Source organism: Rhipicephalus microplus, chromosome X (genome assembly GCF_043290135.1).
Source record: "Rhipicephalus microplus isolate Deutch F79 chromosome X, USDA_Rmic, whole genome shotgun sequence".
In the NCBI taxonomy this organism is placed as follows: Eukaryota; Metazoa; Arthropoda; class Arachnida; order Ixodida; family Ixodidae; genus Rhipicephalus; species Rhipicephalus microplus.
In genome coordinates, this window is record NC_134710.1 from 126,257,797 (window position 1) to 126,276,644 (window position 18,848).

At 45.4% G+C, this 18,848-nt stretch overlaps 2 protein-coding genes across 3 annotated transcripts in view; one reads left to right on the top strand and one right to left on the bottom strand.

The window, feature by feature from the left end:
• LOC119176823 (uncharacterized) overlaps positions 1-18,848 on the bottom strand; it is an 83,995-nt gene that overhangs the window by 64,723 nt on the left and 424 nt on the right. For both annotated transcript variants that reach the window (XM_075877609.1, XM_075877610.1), the window contains exon 2: positions 3,696-3,830. The gene's annotated coding sequence lies outside the window, so the exon portion shown is untranslated. The remainder of the gene's footprint in view (positions 1-3,695; positions 3,831-18,848) is intronic.
• The window catches only part of LOC119176824 (uncharacterized), a 119,530-nt gene continuing 108,533 nt past the window's right edge, over positions 7,852-18,848 (top strand). Inside the window, exon 1 of the mRNA XM_075876426.1 lies at positions 7,852-8,009. The gene's annotated coding sequence lies outside the window, so the exon portion shown is untranslated. The remainder of the gene's footprint in view (positions 8,010-18,848) is intronic.

Sequence of the window (18,848 nt, forward strand, 5' to 3'; positions counted from 1 at the left end):
GGAGAAGGCACGGTAGACGGGGAAGGGTCGGCATTGTTGACTGCAGTCGCCATGGGGGAGACCACTAGGCGCCCGCTACGAAGCTCCGTTTTGCGTGAAGTGAGTACCCCGCACCTCCCACCAATGATGTTACGGGAGAATAACTTTACTTTATAAAACGAGGAATAAACTCGGTGGTGGACAAGATGGCGCCCAGTTGGCTCACAGATCTGACAACATCGTCCTCCTCTTTGTCTTCTTCGTCGTTCTCATCCTACCGTTACAATATATATCATAAAAACTAGAATATAGGTCAATCAAAAAACGCAATCAAAAGTAGACCCTCGTCTTGTATACTGTTCATGTTCATTCGCAGACAGAAAAAAAACGTGGAAGTCTCGTGACAGTAGGCAGCTGAAGTCCAAAGCCTCCACTGTCATCGTGAACATCAGCAGCGGCGCTGTTGGGCAAGGTTAGGCAAGGCCTATAATGCTTTAGAAACGCCATTTGCCACAGTTATCTGCTGTGAGTCTGATGCTTTTTTTTTCTATTTCCTTCAGAAATGATTGGTAGTCGATTGCAGTTAAGGATAGGCTTAACGAAAAAAGTTATGAAGTATGCCTAAATGCACGGCAACCTAGCGGCAAAATGGAAATTCGGTGCATCGCAGAAAAGCATCCGATACTTGAGGAGCCAAAAGCAGCGCATAACATCCTGCAGCAGCAACAACAAAAAAAAACAATACTTCTTTTCGTGGACGGATGGCAGCACACCCCGAACTGCAAACGCTACTCGCCGAATTCGTCCGGGAGCTGCGTACAAGTCGCTACCCGTAAGAAGGGAGTGCATATGCGGAAAATCTCTAGGGTCTAGAGATATCACGCGACTCTAGACTCACGAGGGTGCAATTCAAGGAATCACCGTCATGGGTGCGCCGATTTATGAAGCGGAAGGGCTTTGTTCTGAACAGGCGTACTTCCGTCTTCCTGCAAATGCTGCATCAGTAACGCATCGGCTGGAACGGAGGACGATGCACTCTGGGACATTGTAATGAAAACACACGTCGTCGGACTCAACTTCGCACGAGCCTGAGTGACAGCATTTTGTGGCTTTCTGGCATTACACTGCATAAGATTAGTGACCAAATAAAAAAAAAATGTCACCACAGGCAGCTGGTTTTGTCGCGTATTTGCCAAGGTATAATAGTGCACCACGATACTTTGCGATATTTAAAAATTCCTTTTTCGGTGATTCAAAATTTTCCGAGGTCAACCTAGATTTCGGTCTTTATGATATATATATATATATATATATATATATATATATATATATATATATATATATATATATTTATGTATATATATATATATATATATATATATATATATATATATATATATATATATATATATATATATATATATATATATATATATATATATATATATATTTATTTATTTATTTATATATAATATGCGAAAGAATGCGCGACTTAGAAACTGGAAAGCATGGACAAATGCTCGCTCATAATAGGAAAGAAATGTCAGAAAATGCAGTAGTTCCACGCCACATGAGATTTTCGTGAAATTGTAGAAAAATTCACAGGAGAGGGCAGCAATCCGGTGATATCTAGTTAAGCTCCGGTGGGCGAGGCTGACTGTTGTGTTCGGGACAACACAATCACAGCTTTAACGTGGAAATTCTTGATGATACAGCAGTTATTTCGAGGAATTAACAAGGGTAGAACACCGTGGAACACACATAGCTCGAGTTTCGCAGACGTCGGGTTCTTTGTCCTGAATGGTACGCACGGGGCACTACCATTTTGCGCATTCGTTGGCTGTCGGGGTGATGGCGTTACGTTTCCGGAAAACAGGATGTGGTTTTACACCACTCCTGTCGTTTTGTCCCCTGTTGTTGCAATTGCTTTGATCGTAAGGTCCGTCTTAACCTCTGCTGGAGAAAACTTAAGTAATTTTTATTCTCGGGAAAATGTCTTGAATTTGATGTTATTTTTTCTTGTCGAGCTACTATCAAAGCAGTTGAAACAACAGGAGACAAAACAACACAAATGGCGTAAAACCACACCTTGTTTTTCAGAAAGAAGCAGGCATCGCCCCGTTAGCCAACGATTACGCAAACTGGCAGTGCCCTGTGCGTACCATTCACGACAAAAAACACGACGTATGCGAAAGTCGAGCCATGAGGGTACCAAAGCGTTCCACCCTTGTTTATTCCTCGCAAGAATTGCTGTGTCATCACCATTTCCTGCCTTCAAGCCGTACTACTGTTGGCCAGTACGCAACAGTCAACCTCGCCCACCTGAGGTCTCCTAGATATCACCGGACTGCCTTTCCTGTGAACGTTTTGTGCAAGTGCGTGGAACCGCTGTGTGACACGAAACTACTGCATTTTTTGGCATTAATTTTTTTTTATTATGAGACTCCATTTTTTCATGCTTTAAAGGTTGTAGCTCGCACATTCTTTCGGGGGGAGGGGGAATCATGTGACGTAAGAAGGTAGCGATGGTTGGTAGAAGCCGATGAAGTAGAAGTGCTTATGAAATAAACATGGCGTATGAGCCAAGCCACATCTCCCAGTGATCATATATAGCGTCATATATATATATATATATATATATATATATATATATATATATATATATATATATATATATATATATATATATATATATATATATATATATGCACGCGTCAGAGAGTACAGGAAACAGGCAAAAACGCACCTCCCAAACACGTGAGCATGCATGGCGGAGGGGCCCCCAACACGTGCCGAACCACCATCGTGACAGATACAGCATACATCATGTCACCATCAATAAACACAGGCACCCATGCGTGACATAGTTGAAACACTATAAAAGTACTTTTTATTATTTCTAGGCACTAATTGTATGCCTGACCCGTGTCCTGCCACCAAATAAATACAAGAATGTTTCATTGCAACGTATCTTATCCAATAGTGGCACCACGTGTGCGAACTTTGTTTTTTGTTTTTTGTCTGATAATGCCGCATACAACAAGCACTTTTCAATCGGTCCGAAAGGTATATGCAGGTATGATTGACTTATCAGGCTACTTGTATGGGCACATTGCTTAGTTCTACCTGGTGCACTGGACTTGCTACTTTATAATGATGGGATAAGGGTGTTGCGAAAACCGATTCGGGGGTGTTACGTCTAAGCAACACCAATTCGAGGCTATGCAGGCTATATTCACAAGACAGCACAAGTTGTTACCTGTTGTGTCGTCTGCAATCAAAGAGCAGCATTCCCACAATATAGATAGGGGCCTGCTGTTGTGGCGCCTAATATTGTGAGAAGGCTGCATATTGATCGCGAGCTAGCAAGACATCTTTGATTACGTTCGGCTAGTATTTGGCACCTCTCGACTCGCATTCAATTCGTTTCTCGCACTCTTCTATTCGGTTTCAAAAACAGCTATTAGCGCACCTCCTGGTTGCATACGCGGCACGAAGCCCTATATTATCGTTAGCGTATGCAAGGACACGCGTGCAAGCATGTCATTTTCTGGGTTAAGGTGAGATCTACAATTTACCGCACACCCACTCCCCATGTCGCTAACAACGACAATGCGCAAAAAAAATTTTGCGAGAATATCTGGAATTTCCCCCATTAGGCGTGCTCATATCTCGCGTGCATAGAAAAATAAAATCACGAAAATAAAAGCGCTTACCTGTCTCTCGCGTAACATTCTCCGAAGCAGGGGAAGCTGGAAATTGCCCACGAACCGCCATGGTTGAGTGGCTTTCTCGTATGAAGCCATTTCTGACTTCCAAGGCAACTCTCTTGCATCTCTGTATTTGATTCACTAAAAAATAGAAAAGAAGACAGCGTACCAGATCAACTGGACAACCATTCCATACTGCAAGCACCAGCCAGACACCGACAAGTCGAAAGTGCATCTTTGATCATGAGGTCAGTATTGGGAGTTTAAACTGCCACGCTTAGCACAGAGGCCATGTGCCATTTCGGCCGAGTGCCGACATGAGTAATGTGGACGCCCTCCCTGCTGCGTCACGATACGCATAAGCTGAAAGTGTGCCAGAGCTGCGTGAAACAAAGACCGACACTAACACGCCTATTTTTCTTTTCTTCCGTTGAACCTGAGCGCTTCTGTAGACGAGAATATGAACTGCTCTGTCTGTACTTCATGAAGCTTCTTCGATGACTCGACCTATCAGCGCTGCAGTAACGACTTTCGTTTAATTGAAGTTGAAGGCCCGTTAGTGGTTTACTTCCTAAAGCGTCCTTACGTGCCACGGGTGCGCTTATACCACAGTGCGGGGGTAACGAGTTATACAATTAGCAAGCAGTTGGAGCGAGTTCTAGGCAGTCTGCGTACGGTTAATGATTGATTGATAGATATGCGGGGCTTAACGTCCTAAAACCACTATATGATTATGAGAGACGCCATAGTGGAGGGCTCCGAAAATTTCGACCACCTGGGGTTCTTTAACTAGCACCCAAATCTGAGCACACAGGCCTACAACATTTCCACCTCCATCGAAAATGCAGCCGCCGAAGCCGGGATTCGATCCCGCGACCTGCGGGTCAGCAGCCGAGTACCTTAGCCACTAGACCACCGCGGCGGGGCCGCGAACAGTTAAACGAATAGTTAATGGGAATGGTTAATGGTAGTACTGGACAAGGAGAAAGCAGTAGCGGCAACGCTGGGTTTGCTTATTTCGATTCGTAGTACTAAAAAATGATGTAGAGGTACGTAAAGCAGCTCGTCCACTTTCTACTTTCAGTCCAAAGCAATGTTCTTGTTTTGTTTAACTCATAGGCTTATATTTACTGCTTTTGTTTTATTTATGCTCATTACAAGAAAATACACAACTAACTGCACCAAGTCACCGTATTAGTACCAAGAAAGCGATAAATTAAGTGTGATCATAGGTACACGCATTGATTCATTTGATACAAAAGAAAACGTGTCTAAGATTCACTTTGAGACTGTTTACCATCGTGTAGTTATGGCAATACGGCAAGAACACCTCAATGAAACTCAGCTTTTTGTACCACAAGATAAACGACAAATGTGTCTTAAGATTTTCTAGGTTGAAAACTGTGGCTAGGTGGGAAAAAAGGGAGGAATTATTAGAAAACAAACAAGCGAGAAAGTGATTATCTAACGACTAAAGATGCGTACTTAGCCTACGTTACTTCGGGTAACGTGCTTGAATTGCTATGAAGAGGAAAGCAAAACGACTCAAAAGATAACGATGCATAAAAATATATATTTAATTGTAACTTACTGGTGAAATGTAGAAATCTTCATGGAAAAAATACTTTAAAATCGCCCGTGCTATCCATGGCATTATTATCTGGTAAAACAAAAAAGGCTTTTTTAAGCATTGCCCTTCTTTTTTTTTATAGTGTCGCGTACGTATAGTACTAAACATCACCGCAGCCTCTTGGCTATGAGTTTATGCTTATTTACTTGACCGCAGTGTGACTGTGTGTAAAACATGAAGAGTTTTAAGAAGAACGGTCGGGCATGTCAATTTGTGTGTCACATTGCCTGCGAATCCACGCAGTGTCACATTACTTGTAAATCCGCGCAGGCACACGGAAAGTAATACATGTACGTCTGCACAAATCTTGTTTTTTTTTAATTGGGTAAGTTTCACTGGTTCCTTGGTGGGCTTCTCAAACGCCGGCTTAACGGCAGAATGAAGGAACATGTTTAAGCATCAGGTCCAACCCCTCTAAAAACTCTAGTAACAGCGATTTTTATGAGCAGTATCACCCGCCGTCGCTCTGGCGGGCGATGCCGCTTATACTGCTAAACAAAAAATATTTGACATTTAATTAGATAAGTTAGATTGTTCTAACGAAAAGTGGCCCCTGAAGTAAAGCTGGGCATACCGCAGAAGCAGTTCGCCTGATGACTGTATAACATCGGCACCATGATATCACGGTGAAGCCAAAACCAACCTTAAAGGGTATATTTTTGTTTGGTGCAACATGATCAGAAAGTTTGAGCACGACACTGCAACCCTGACCCGTCCTCCTGATTTCAGACCCGCGCTTAACTTATTGAACCAACTCAAAATGATCCTTATATCTTCCCCGCAAGTTATGTAATGTCGTACAAGATAAAGTTCCACTACGTTAAACATATGAACTGGTTTTGAGAGAAAAATCGGACGAACCACTAACAAGAGCTTTGTTGTCACACCTTTTCTGCAAGACATCCAAGGTATATGCGCAGGCCTGCTTCATTCAACAAGAACAACGGCAACATATTGCCAAAAATTCGTAAGAATAATATCTGAACTTTTACGTACCAAAACCACGACAGAATTATGAGGAACGCTGCGTAATCAAGGGCTCTGCAAATTTCGACCATCTGGTGTTCTTTAAGGTTCGCTGACATCATCGCACAGCACGCGAGCCTCTGGCATTTGGCCTCCATGACTATTCCACCACCGCAGCTAGGACTGAACCAGCGACCTTCGGCTCATCCGAGAAACTTATGTTCGAAAGTAGTTTTCAATCATGCCGCACTTCTGGCAATACATATGTTTTTTTAAACAGGAAGGAGTCTTTTTTAGCTAAATGTTATTATTCATTCATTTGTCACCCCTATAATCTTATGCTTAATACGGACATCGCTACTCCGAGTCTGTGGTAGCCTAAGGGGGACAGATAGGCAATGGATACGTCATCTATATACCAGAGTTCGCTTCGCATGTCCTGCCGTGACGTTTGAAACTAAAGGCTCAGTGGCACACGCAATGTCGAGGACACGAAACGAGTGGATTTTCCCGGGGCTGAAATGCTCTTGACACGGGAAACTGACAGTTAGTAGCTGGCGAGTAACGGAAAATAGAGGAGCAAACTTCCTTGAACCCTATATACCGAGATAAGACAGTGGGGACTCCAGCGTCTGTTGCACGCATTAGCGGAACGTTATCTCTCCCAGCTCGTGTGCTACCGGTAGTCTAACGCACATTCTGGGCAACACCTAGCTTAGACTGGCGTTTATCGACTACAGTCAGAAGCCGAAACTCTCGAACGTATACCGACGTTGACGTGATCAATATTCACTCATCTTTATGTGTGTTCGCATGATAATTTCTTGGTGCTCAGCAAATACTCGATCGAGTTGAAGTTGTTGTTCAGTCTGACCTTGATGATGACGCGATTGTATCCGGTCCCTTGGCTTCAAAAGGCGCAAACCCCGAGCGATATCAGCCTACACGGATCTTGTACGAGACTACATGCTACGTATTAACCCGACGCCCTCGGCATTGTGTTAATTCGTAGGTATTTTCTTGTGGGTACATTCCCAACATTTTTGAGACCTTGTCTTCTTACCCGCGAAAATAAGAACAAGGAATGAATGCTCAAGCAGTAAACAGAGCGCAACCCACTTAATTTGAACCTCGAAATCCTCATATATCGAGCAGGGGCTTTGAGTTCCGGAGCTGTGACACACGTGCACGCCCTGTACGGACGAGTCGCGGAGCACGCATGCCAAGAAGAAGAAAAAAAGAAAAGCCAGTGACACGCGCAGAGCGAAGAGAATGACTGTGCCGCATTTCTCAAGACGCGCGAAATGTCTTACGGCGGCGTATGCAGATCGGTCCGTCCCGAAATGGAGCTTCCTCATCGAGAAAGTCAGAGAGCGCGCGCTTCCGGCGACGGCCGCCTTGTTTTTGCGCCTCGCGCGTCCGTGTTTCACGCCGATGTTCCCCGGAACGACAACAGCCCGGCCCGAATGACAACGAGCGAAGCGGGCCCCGCGGTGCGGTTCCGCGACTGGTGACGTCGGGGATACCGGGTCGCTCATCCCGGCAGGCGCATCGCCACACCCATCGCGTCGCGCACGTGACCCTGGCGGAAGAGGGGGCCGCCGCTTGAAAGAGAGCGCGGCGCGCTTACGCTCGCCACTCGACGGCAGCGAGCCGGCACGTTCATTCAGCGCGGAGGCAAGCGTCGACGTTACATCTCGGCCGCCCTTCGGCACTTACCACAGGTGAGACGCCCCCCCCCCCCCCCCCCGATCCGTCCTTGCCGAGCGGCCTCCAACTACCCACCACGTGGGCCGCGTCGCGAGCACTGTTTGTTTGCACGTGCCACATCATTCGTGGTTGGTTATTGGAATGAAAATTATTTGACGAAAATACGATTCCCGCTCGCTTCGCGTTCACGGTGGCCGCCTGTTGGTCGACGCTGTGCGTCGCGGTTTTTACGACAGCCGGTGAGCTCCAGCTGTCGCAGAAGTACGTAAGGTAATGGTCGATCACATCAGTCCGTACAACGAAAAAAAAAGGAAAAAAAACGAAATAGTGTTACGGTTCCCCGCCTCATTTTGCTCTATCGCGCAGATGGTACATGATGCTTGCAAGGACCAGATCCCATGTACGTGACATTGCCTCGATCGCTTGAGCGCTTTTTGGTGCTCAGTAATTAAGACATTCTGTGAGAAATATTACAGCCTTCATTATATGTTGTTACGACCAGTGATAGTTCAGGCAAAACCTGCTATATTGTTTCCTTGAAACCAATTCACTTACATTACACGTTATTCGTTCTTAGTTTCCTGCAAGTCCACTGTTAGGCCAGTGACGACGCCTGCTTTTGAGAAGCTTTCTTGAAAACGTTGTTAATCTATCGAAACGAAACGTTTTCTTGCTGCCTGAGACACCTCTCTCCAGTTCCCAATTTTTCCCACGTTTTTCATGCAGCGCTCCCCTTTCACCACTTTAAGGTAGTCAACCATGCGTTAGCCTCGTTAACAGCCTTGACTTTCTCTCGTTCTCAACCTACTCTATCTGATTTGACACACGTCGTCCTGGCTTAAGTGTTCTCATTACGCCAACACTTCTAGAATCATCATACATTGGTGTCACAAAACCTCATCTCCTCCTTAGAATCCATAAAATCAGCAGCTGTAATCGCCATCGTTTCTATACACGCATGCTTTTGCAACAAAGTGATCACACCCGTGCTAAATTTCAGCTGTGCACTTCAGTATACTTCTACTGTTGAACTCATTGTCACTTTAATAAAAAAGCTAGAAAAAAACAAACGAGAAGGAAAATAATTTTACTCAACTACCTGCAGCTTTTTTACATTCTTCCCAACCCGGGTTAGCTGGTCCCACTGTTTCGTTGCCCGAAAGAAAAATTCGACAAAGTGCCTTGAGCTTCGAGCCATCTCTGCCTGCGTCAAGCCCGTGGCGTAATACAATGTGGGATCTGTAGTCGGCTGACCTACTCAGCATTTCCCACAAATCGTAAGCAAACGCCGTTATAGTATTCCTCCATCTTTAACTTCATTTACTTTCGATAGCAGGCCTATAAGTGCGGATAAAGTCAGCAGGTTTCATTTTGGCAAACGAATTTGACCACAGAAGGAAACTTCATCCTTTCATCGTTTTTTTTATAAGGGGAGTACTTAAACGCATCAGCCTTTGTCATTAAAGACATACGTTAGTCCTGATGGGCTGTCAAAATGGTCTGCACTTTCAATAACCAATAACTTCATATCAGAGAACCTTTCACGTTAATTCTTCAGCGCTTGCAGGATGTTACGACTTTCATAAAGAGCAAATAAGGGACGGAAAGAAAAGGCAATGGTGTCAGGTGCCCATGATTTTGACAAATGGATGTAGTTTTTTTTTCTTTTCTTTTGCGTTGAAAAAGGAGCGGTGGTGTCATTGTTGCGCCCCATATTTACCCGCGAACGTATACCCATATTTGTAGAAGTAACTTCGTTTGTTTTTGTTATCTATATGAACTGAGGCAAAAATAAAAAAAAACCTTACTTGAAACAGATGAAGTGCTTCTTAAAAACAGATCAAAGAAACATATCGGATCACTTTTACCTCTTATACATTACAGAATTCATTTTTTTTTCAACGTTTTCTGAAGACTGTTTAATTTCAAGACGTTTTCGACATCTAACTTGTGATAAAGAACCACAGCTATATAGAACTTTCAAGTTCTTTTGTCGATAAATATAAGCATCTTCGCGACATGCATACAAACCGGAAAGCTAACACGTCAGACACTATACGACACGCTTTGCTTTTGAGAGTGAACAACATGCAATCATGGTAGCTGAACGGAACCGACACTGCCTTTTTAACCCGTTTGTGTCAATTACGTTGCGTCCGCTCCATAATGCAATATTTATGCCGCTCATTTTCAAACAACCATCGTGAAAGGCATTTCAACTCGTTCGTAACACTAGAAGTCTTACTCCACACAGAGGGAAATCTCTGCTTTCGCTGTCGTACGTACAAATTTTCGAGTGACTACGACGACTCTATATAGTTCCCACGTGACGCGCTTCCAGAACACGCTTCTTGAGTAGAGCTGCTTAACACGCTCGTGCTGTTCCCTCATTCCAGTGCAACCAGCGTCGCGCGCTTGTGCTAATTCGTCTCCCTAATCTATGCACAACTAATTAGCACGTGCAGCTGATAGGCACGCTGAACACCGCCGATCGGCTGTTCGAAAATTGTGGCGTATACGAACGCAAGCCACGGCTTATGATCACAGCTTGAGTCAGTCTCTTCGTTACATTAGCGTGCCTGTTCTCAATAAGCAGTTGTAGCGTTTAGTAGTTCGAACACTTCTTTGAAGCCAACTTTTTGCTACTTCTCTTTCTCACTAAGCAGCCAGGCTGGGGGGAATAAGCTGATATTTTTGTAATTGGCTACTGTGAGAGATCTGCACTTTACGATGCAGTTCAATAAATTAAATACAACGTTGAAAGCTGTATTTATAAATAGAAGTCTGATGTACATCTGACAGCTTCATCGCTGTTGTTAGGGAACTAAATGAGAGGACTATAGTTTAAAAGCTAACTCTATCCATCTTTTTTTTTTTCTACCCTTTTCTCTCTCTCTCTCCTCTCTGTCTAGTATTCCCTTAGGGAAGCGCAGGATGAGGCGAAAAGAACATAACTGCAGAGGGCACCGAAATGCTCTAGTTGGTGCATAACGAAAGAGATCAAATTACATAGTAATGCTGGACGTAAGAGAATTTACGATAAACACAGTGCCATGTTTACCCTTTCTTGCATCATGTTGCTGGGCTATTATTTCATCTCTTTCGTAAATATAAGAAGATGACCATATAATCAAATCATAGCCTGATTGTATAGCAGCGTTAGACAAGAAGGACGATTGTTATAAACGCCACTCGTGACAGCTGAGGATGAGGACCACCATTTATCACAAAATTTCTGAGAAAGGAACCCTCGAGTATGCATTCGTATTTTCGTTTAGCCCCGGGTTCCCAGGTGCTCATTCCCCTCTTACAACTATACACTAGCATTTGTAGATCATACACCGAATTGCACACGATTGAACGTTGCTGTTTCGTCAAGTTTTACTATAGTTAAGGCCAACTTATTCACAATGGTATGCCACCATTAGAGCCGTATTTGCGTTGTTTGATTTTATTGCCCAATGAAGTCTGGCGGCTTTCTGATGGACACGAATTTAAGAGTAAAACTCACTCCGGCGTCACTGCTTCAAGGCACCCCACTGTCTAGTACGATCATTTTTTTCTATTTTTTCTACTTCTCAGTGAATCCATTCAAATTAGTGACAGCACTTAATTTAAGTTCTTTGCCATTTCTCAATTTTGTTTATTTTTTGTTTTCTTTCTGTTTCAGAGAAAAAGGCGAGAGTAACGAAACGTGCCTTGAGGATTAATTGCACGCGTGGCACTGGTCGCTTAACTCGTCTCGAAGACTCTTCCCGACAGTGATGGGCAATTCTTGCGGCTTGTCTTGCGCCACTTAACTTGCGACGTCGTTTGCGGGAAAGTTCGAAATAGACATGCGCGTTCGTCGCGCAGCGTTGTGAGCTCGTCCGGTTAATTCATGCGGAACGCGACACGTGTACCCACGTGTACTCGAGATCGTTGGAGGAATCCGTGTTGCTGGCCATCCTGTTACGTGATGTTTCCAACGCACGAACACGGCGACACCGGGGCAACCGCCTCCGTCTCGCCACAGCTGTTGCAGGCAGCACGGTAGCGCATGGCGACGCGGAATGCTGTGGCACCGTGCCACCCGCTCGTGTTGTGGGACTATAATCGCCGAGACCAATCTGCTCATTTTCCTCGAACTGTACCGCACGCTCGCTTGGGATACACGTGCTGTCTGTGCACATGAGCCCAGACAAGCCGTCCTCGCGACGGTACTACAAATGAAGCCACGATGGGCGACAGCCGTCGAGAAATGCGAGACTGCCGTTCTTGGGCGATAACAGTACACGCGTTCACTGCAGCCGTCTTTTGCGCTTGTTTGGGCGACCCATCCGCATCCCTCTGAGCGCGTCCGTCTGTGACTCGTCTGTCAGCGTCAGGGAGTGCAATTACTTATTGCCATCACACGTAAAGTGACGCTTTCGCAACCAATCCACTTAGTCCCAATGCGGCGTGTATGTACAGTATGTAGGATTCGCGACGCATTCACTCCTGACAAGTTCGTTATGCCTGAATGTGACGGCATTCATCGAAATCATTAACATGGCTGGATGCGTTCACTTTGGTGTTAGTTATCTTGCGTCATCCCACCACGACTTCTTTCGAACAAAAACGGCCGTATTCTGGAAAAATAAATAGTGTGTGAATACTAACGAATAGATTCCAATTTTCTGCGAGGCGAACACTCCCTGCCACGTCCAGGAATAAAATGGCACCGATTAGTCTTTGTGGTTCGCACAATGTTGCGATCTTCTGCGTGGCTTGCCAAGTGCGTCTGCGGAACGAGCGGCTCCGCTCTGTATGCCAACGCACGTTTGGCCCGGCGAAGGCGTCGCGCCGCACCACCCACAAGCCCGCCCGGCTGTTCGGCCCACGGGTGCGCACTCGGCCTGACCAGCGAGGGGCGCCCAAGGCGGCGGCCCATTAGTCGCGTTGGCCGGGTCCTCCGACGACGTTCGTCGAGGGCCAAGCGATTAGAGGAGCGCCAGAAAAAAAAAAGAAATATATTGGCTCACGATGATGGTATGGTAGCGACTGACGACACAGCATTGGTCCTCACTCTCTACGGCAGATCGCAACAAAAAGTACATAGCACAGATATCAGAACGCACACTTGAAATACAGATTTCTATAAAAACGATTGTCCGGTTCCTTGAATTCTTGCGAAACATTTGCATGGAGCTTTGTATTATTTATCACAGAGCCTTCAGCAGGTCATATACCTGCTTACTCGCAGATCACTGGCAGGAGGCACGACCGGTGCGTTACGATGGCGCATAGTGTGTTGAACGCAAGTAGTAATTGATGCTACTCAGACAGATTGCACAAAAGAAGTAATCAATGCAAAGCATCGGGCTTTCCAGGGCGCAGCTTTGGATCCACACAGTGTGAATGAAAGCGCATGTATGCAGTGTATAAAATCGCTTTTTTTTTTCGTCCCTTGTGCCACTTATGCTATACTTCATGGTTCTTCATGCCTCATTGCCATTTATGCCGACGACATTTCTGCATTTCCTTGTGGTTTTTGCTGATTACTCGTGTTTACGAGGCACACGGCTCAATGAAGTAACAGAGTTAGCCAAATCAAGAACAAGAGAGAGCACTATACGTTCACCTTTTTCAACTTTCTTTAAATGACTTGGCTAACATTTTCAGCTATCAAACGGCCTAAAGAATATGCCTATACGGCTTGGAATAACCGATAACTCTGTCATAATTTCTGAAAAATCGTGTCGGTGAGCTTTCCATACAAAAATACCACATCTCGACAATTGTACCGACTTCACGCATTTCGCATACACTAATCAAAATTTGTAGTAACAGGCATAGACACATGTGTCGTTGTTCTCCTCTGTAGTCCCTATTCTATCCTGCGACCCACTTTTTCCACTTGAGTGAATAGTTACCAACTAACTCAAATGGCTGTTCTTCTTTACGGCACCTGAAAGAAATGAACTCCGGATGGATCTATCTGTAATGTTCATTTGCGTACAGCATGGCGAGCAGCTTGCGCAGACATGGGGACAGGAGAGGCAGACAAGTCACATGCGTTGTGTTTAGCTTTTGTCGTCATAAAATTATGCGTGGTGCTGTTTCGTTGTATTGTCTGTGAAGAAAACGAGAAGCATACGTTGCACTTGACGAGGACTTGATATTACCTGCAAACGATCACAACGCGATCACAAGCAGCATAACACGATGTGCAGTATGGGCCCCGTCAGAAGAGCGCCAACAAAATGGGTGCTCATCACTCTTTCATATGTTGCTGTAATTTAGGTCTATTTGAGAGTTTGTGCGTGCCGTAAGATGGAGTACTTTCCCTCCCTTTACTATTGGAGCGAATGTATTTCTTTGAAGAGTCCTAGCTATATGCGCTTGTATATGTTCACATGTCATTAAGCAAGAAGTATTTTAACGACATTCTCACGCATGATCCCCCACCATGGCAACGCGCGATTGTGTCCGTATAGGGCTTCAGCCAGCGCGTGGTCCTCCCCTGTCTTCATGCATCTGCATTCGGCTTACTTTCCCTTCCGATCACGTCGTCATTTCAGCGGCCGCTATTTGCCGTGATCTCAGCCAACGCACTTCGAATGTCGACGTTCGAATGTCGACGTTCAATTTTTTTCCTGCCCACGCAGCTGAGTTCACCTAGCAACTCCAGTCACACAAGGAGTGGGTCATTCAATGACGATTGTCGCTAACATCTTGCAGCGTACTTAGTATGGAACAAGGTACGAATCTTAAGCAATCTTGCAGTGCGCGATTGCAAGAGTCTGTGCATGTGTGAAATTGTTGCGCAATCAGTCTACAGCGTGCCTGGGGCGCCAAGCAGAGGTGGTCCATTTGGTTTGCTTATCGCGTACTCTAGTGTACACTGCACTCTTTCCAAGCCTCACTTCTGCACAAGCTGTGCCCCAAGAGCCTATAGTGCAAATCTCGTCGGGTTTCCCGAATGGGTTGTGTTGGTCGGAAACGGCATTTCGCCACGTATGCGTCAATTTCGTTGTTCTTGACTCACGCATACGGTTCTATACCATGACTGCCCATCAAGTGGTGTCTTTGGATGTGACCCACACTGTGCCACGTTTGCTTTGGGTGGCAAAATAACGAGTACTAGTGATTCCCATTCATCTTATAGTATGCGTCTCAAACGTCAGCAGACATGTTCCGGTGCGAGAGGATGGAGGATATCTGACATTCCGATATCTGATATCTCAAAAATACTCGTGCATGGAACTAAGCCCGCTTTAACTATAGAACACTGGGAGATCACGTACACTAAAGAGTGTAAGGCTGTCAGCTGTTTCGATAGATTGTCTTCCTTTCTAATTATTCTACTCTCAGGAATGAAATATTTTGGTGAGGATGCAGGAGTACATGTATAGTATAGCGCTCTTGTCACTGGCGAGGTGCGTAGAATCGTAAACTTGCTCTTTTCCGTATACGAGGATTCAACGAGCTCTTTCGTACCCTCATGCCTGATTCAGTGGAGGCTACCCGCGATGTTTTGCGTGGTTAAGGCGGTAGATGCGAATGATTGACTGTGTTCGAGTACAAGTTACCCGTACATGCACATCCGCTCACACAGCATGCTATCCTTCATAACCCACAAAGTGCAGTGCTAAGCTGCAAATAACCGCATCGAAGTCGCACATTGCGAGGCTGTCATATGAGCTTGTGTTTGCATTTAAGCAACGTATATAAATAATTCCGTAAGCTTTTACACAAAATTCCCAATACACGTTGCACAAATCGCCGCTGCGGTGGCTCAATTTTTCGTTGCTCGGGTGCTGATCTGAAAGACTCGGGTTCAATCTCGGCCGCGGCGGTAGAATTTATTTCTATGCGGAGGACCGTGTGCAATATTAGCACACGTTTAAGAACCCCAGATGGCCGAAATTATCTGGAGCTCTCCGCTGCGACTCTTGCCTGAGTCAGGCCCGTGTGCTTAGATTTCGGTGCACGTTAAAGAACCCCAGGTGGTCGAAATTTCCGGAGCCCTCCACTACGGCATCTCTCATAATCATGCGGTGGTTTTGGCACGTTAAACCCCACATATCAATCAATCAATCAATCAATCAATCAATCAATCAATCTTGCCTGATTCGCTTTGGAACATCAAACATCATGCATCTCATTATTTTAGAAACATTTAAATCCTTAAGTTAAGCGAATGTATTCTTACAAATGCGTTATACATCTCCCGTCAGGTTGGTTTTCCTGTCTCTCCTTCTTTTCTTTTTTTTCTTTTCTTATGCGGGATGAGTCTTGCTGCAGCCAAGAATAACCGGCATCGACTGTTTGCACAAAATCCTCGGCGGTGAAAGAACAGCGGCTTTTGCGTTTAGACTGAGTGAGTCAGGCACATTTCCGTCATGGACAATCGCTTTGGAAGCTGTTCATTTCCAAAGGCGCGTTGCATTACAAGCGGGCAGTTTGAGCAGCGTGCGTTTCCTATGGTATACGTGCATGCCCTGTCTGCAGTGGTTTGTGGAGAAAAAAAAACACAAAAGGGTGCACGTTTAGGGGTTCGTCAACAACGCGCTCAGTTGGCGGCGCCGCTCTCTTGAGGTCCCGGAGATCCGTTTAGCGTTTTCACAGAGTAGTCTAGCGGGCTCGTTGCGCTATTAAGGGTATTGCGAGAGTATATAAATAAAAAAAAACGAGAACTTCTTGCCAGCGTTCACTCTTTTTCCTTGACAGCATGCTATTGAAATTGGCGATGTTACAATATTGGCTCTGTCGTATACTGTCAGAGGGGAAAAAAGTGCCTTTTGTGGCCCTACCCAGCTGCCTAGGTTTACAGTTGAATAAAAAAATAAGAAAGAAAAAAGGACGCTCAGTGGCGGTCAAACCTTAGTTCAGTATCCTTTATAAGCTCTTGTACACCAGCGAGATGTCGCCTACGACGCTTTCATTTATCCCTCCATCGTGACTTCGCCTAGTCAACAGGGAATTAAGCGAATAACACGAGAAGACATTCTGCACGCCAGCGACCTATGCTACATCGCTCACCTAATCGTTACACGCCGAGCACAAAAGCACGTGAAGCATCTCAAATTTCTGCGAGCCGTATAGTTTACGGCCAGCACGAAACGAGGCGTGACAACACCCCCTCTCCCTACTGCTCCCTTTTCATTTGGCGCCGATAAAAGGTGCGCTGCGATAAAATATATGCCAAATCAGAGGAATTTTGTGTAGCTTGAAGTAGCGATAATCGACAATGCTGTGTTTTGGAAGCCTTTCACGGCGCTCGACTGAAAGGCTTCAGAAACACTGATACGATGGTCGCGGGATCGAATCCCGAGCACGGCAGCTGCATACGATGGAGGCGAAACGATAAGAGCCCAATACACCGTGCAATGTTCAGATTCGTGGATCACTCATGTCAAAACGTAATAACAGGAATGGCGTGTTGGCAAACGCGTCATCTGCTTTCTGCTTGTTGCATAATATGCGGTCAAAACCTGAAATTGCTGCGCTACACCGAGTCAGATAATGGATGTACGCATTAGCCGGAGAACATCTCCTAATCAATCACGCAAAGAAAAAAAATTATTAAAAATTTGTTCACTTTTGTCAGCTGCGATGAACCAACTCGCAGTAATGCAATTTGATCGTCCCAGGGCACCGACTATAGTCTGTACGTTGTGATTACAAGGTGCACATTGGATCGTTGCGATGCTCGATTGCGTCTGCCCTGCGGCGGTTGGCCGGGCGTGTAGAGGCTAGTGACTTTACAGCGTGCGAAGAGAGCCCGAAGGCAGTCTGGCACTCGCTTCTTGCACGGCGGTGGCGCCTCGGTAATTCATGCGAGAAGGTATAATTGACCCTTTCCGCCTCGCTCAATGAACGAGGCGATTGTTTGTGCACTCTGTGACCATGATCCCTGCGAAGGGCGCACACGTGCTCCGCTGTATATGGGCGCCGGGTTTGAAGGTGTCCGTGGGTGTCCACTTCCATATACTTGAGCACAAATTTTCTTTTCTCGAGCAAAACCTATCGTTTACCATGTCCTCAACAACACAAACTGACGGCCAAGCAATTGAATAGAGATGTGCTAAACTGATAACACGTGCTCAAAAATTAAACGGCCAGCAGCCGACAGAAAGCAGGCTATTATGCATAGTATTTCAAGTGTATACGCTCTTGACGAATAGCTTTTGTCGGCTGGACGCTCTGATAACAGTTGTTATTATCTCCAGGGTTAAAGAAAATACCTTCCAGTGCATTCGCAGCATTTCCCGAGGTGGATTTGCTTAGTTCGGGTGCTTCCTGTTGTTACGTGGCCTGCCGCATTATATAGTATGGCTGGCCGCTTTAAAACAATGCACAATAACTATGGGACACGTCATTGAAGAAAATTTGGACACGTCGGTGGTAGCTGAACTTAATTGTGCATCCTAACAAGCGCAAAGAAACAAATACAGAAGTAAGATTCGCAGATTCAACTATATGTGAGGCACGCTAAAGAGAAGAGCTCCGGGGTAATTCTGACCAGCTCGGTTCAGAATTAGCCCATACCACAATAACCCAAGCTTATTCATCCAGTTGGGTGAATTCACATAAGCTTCATTTAGTTCTCGCCCATTGAGAGGCGCTCGTTGTAGCTGGGCATACGTGACAGGCATCTTGACGCTTGATTGATGTATATCGTGCCAATGCGTGTTTACTGTATAGAGACACGAAACGCGGAACAAGGAATCACGTTTATCGCGGCACATATGATATGCACGTCGCATTTACGTCGGCTATACATTGCGTATGCGCTGGCTTTGTTTCCCCTAATAACCTCACTATGCCTCTTCGAGAAGCTCGCTGTGATGCGTATGATATGCGATGCGAGGTTTCATCGCCATTAA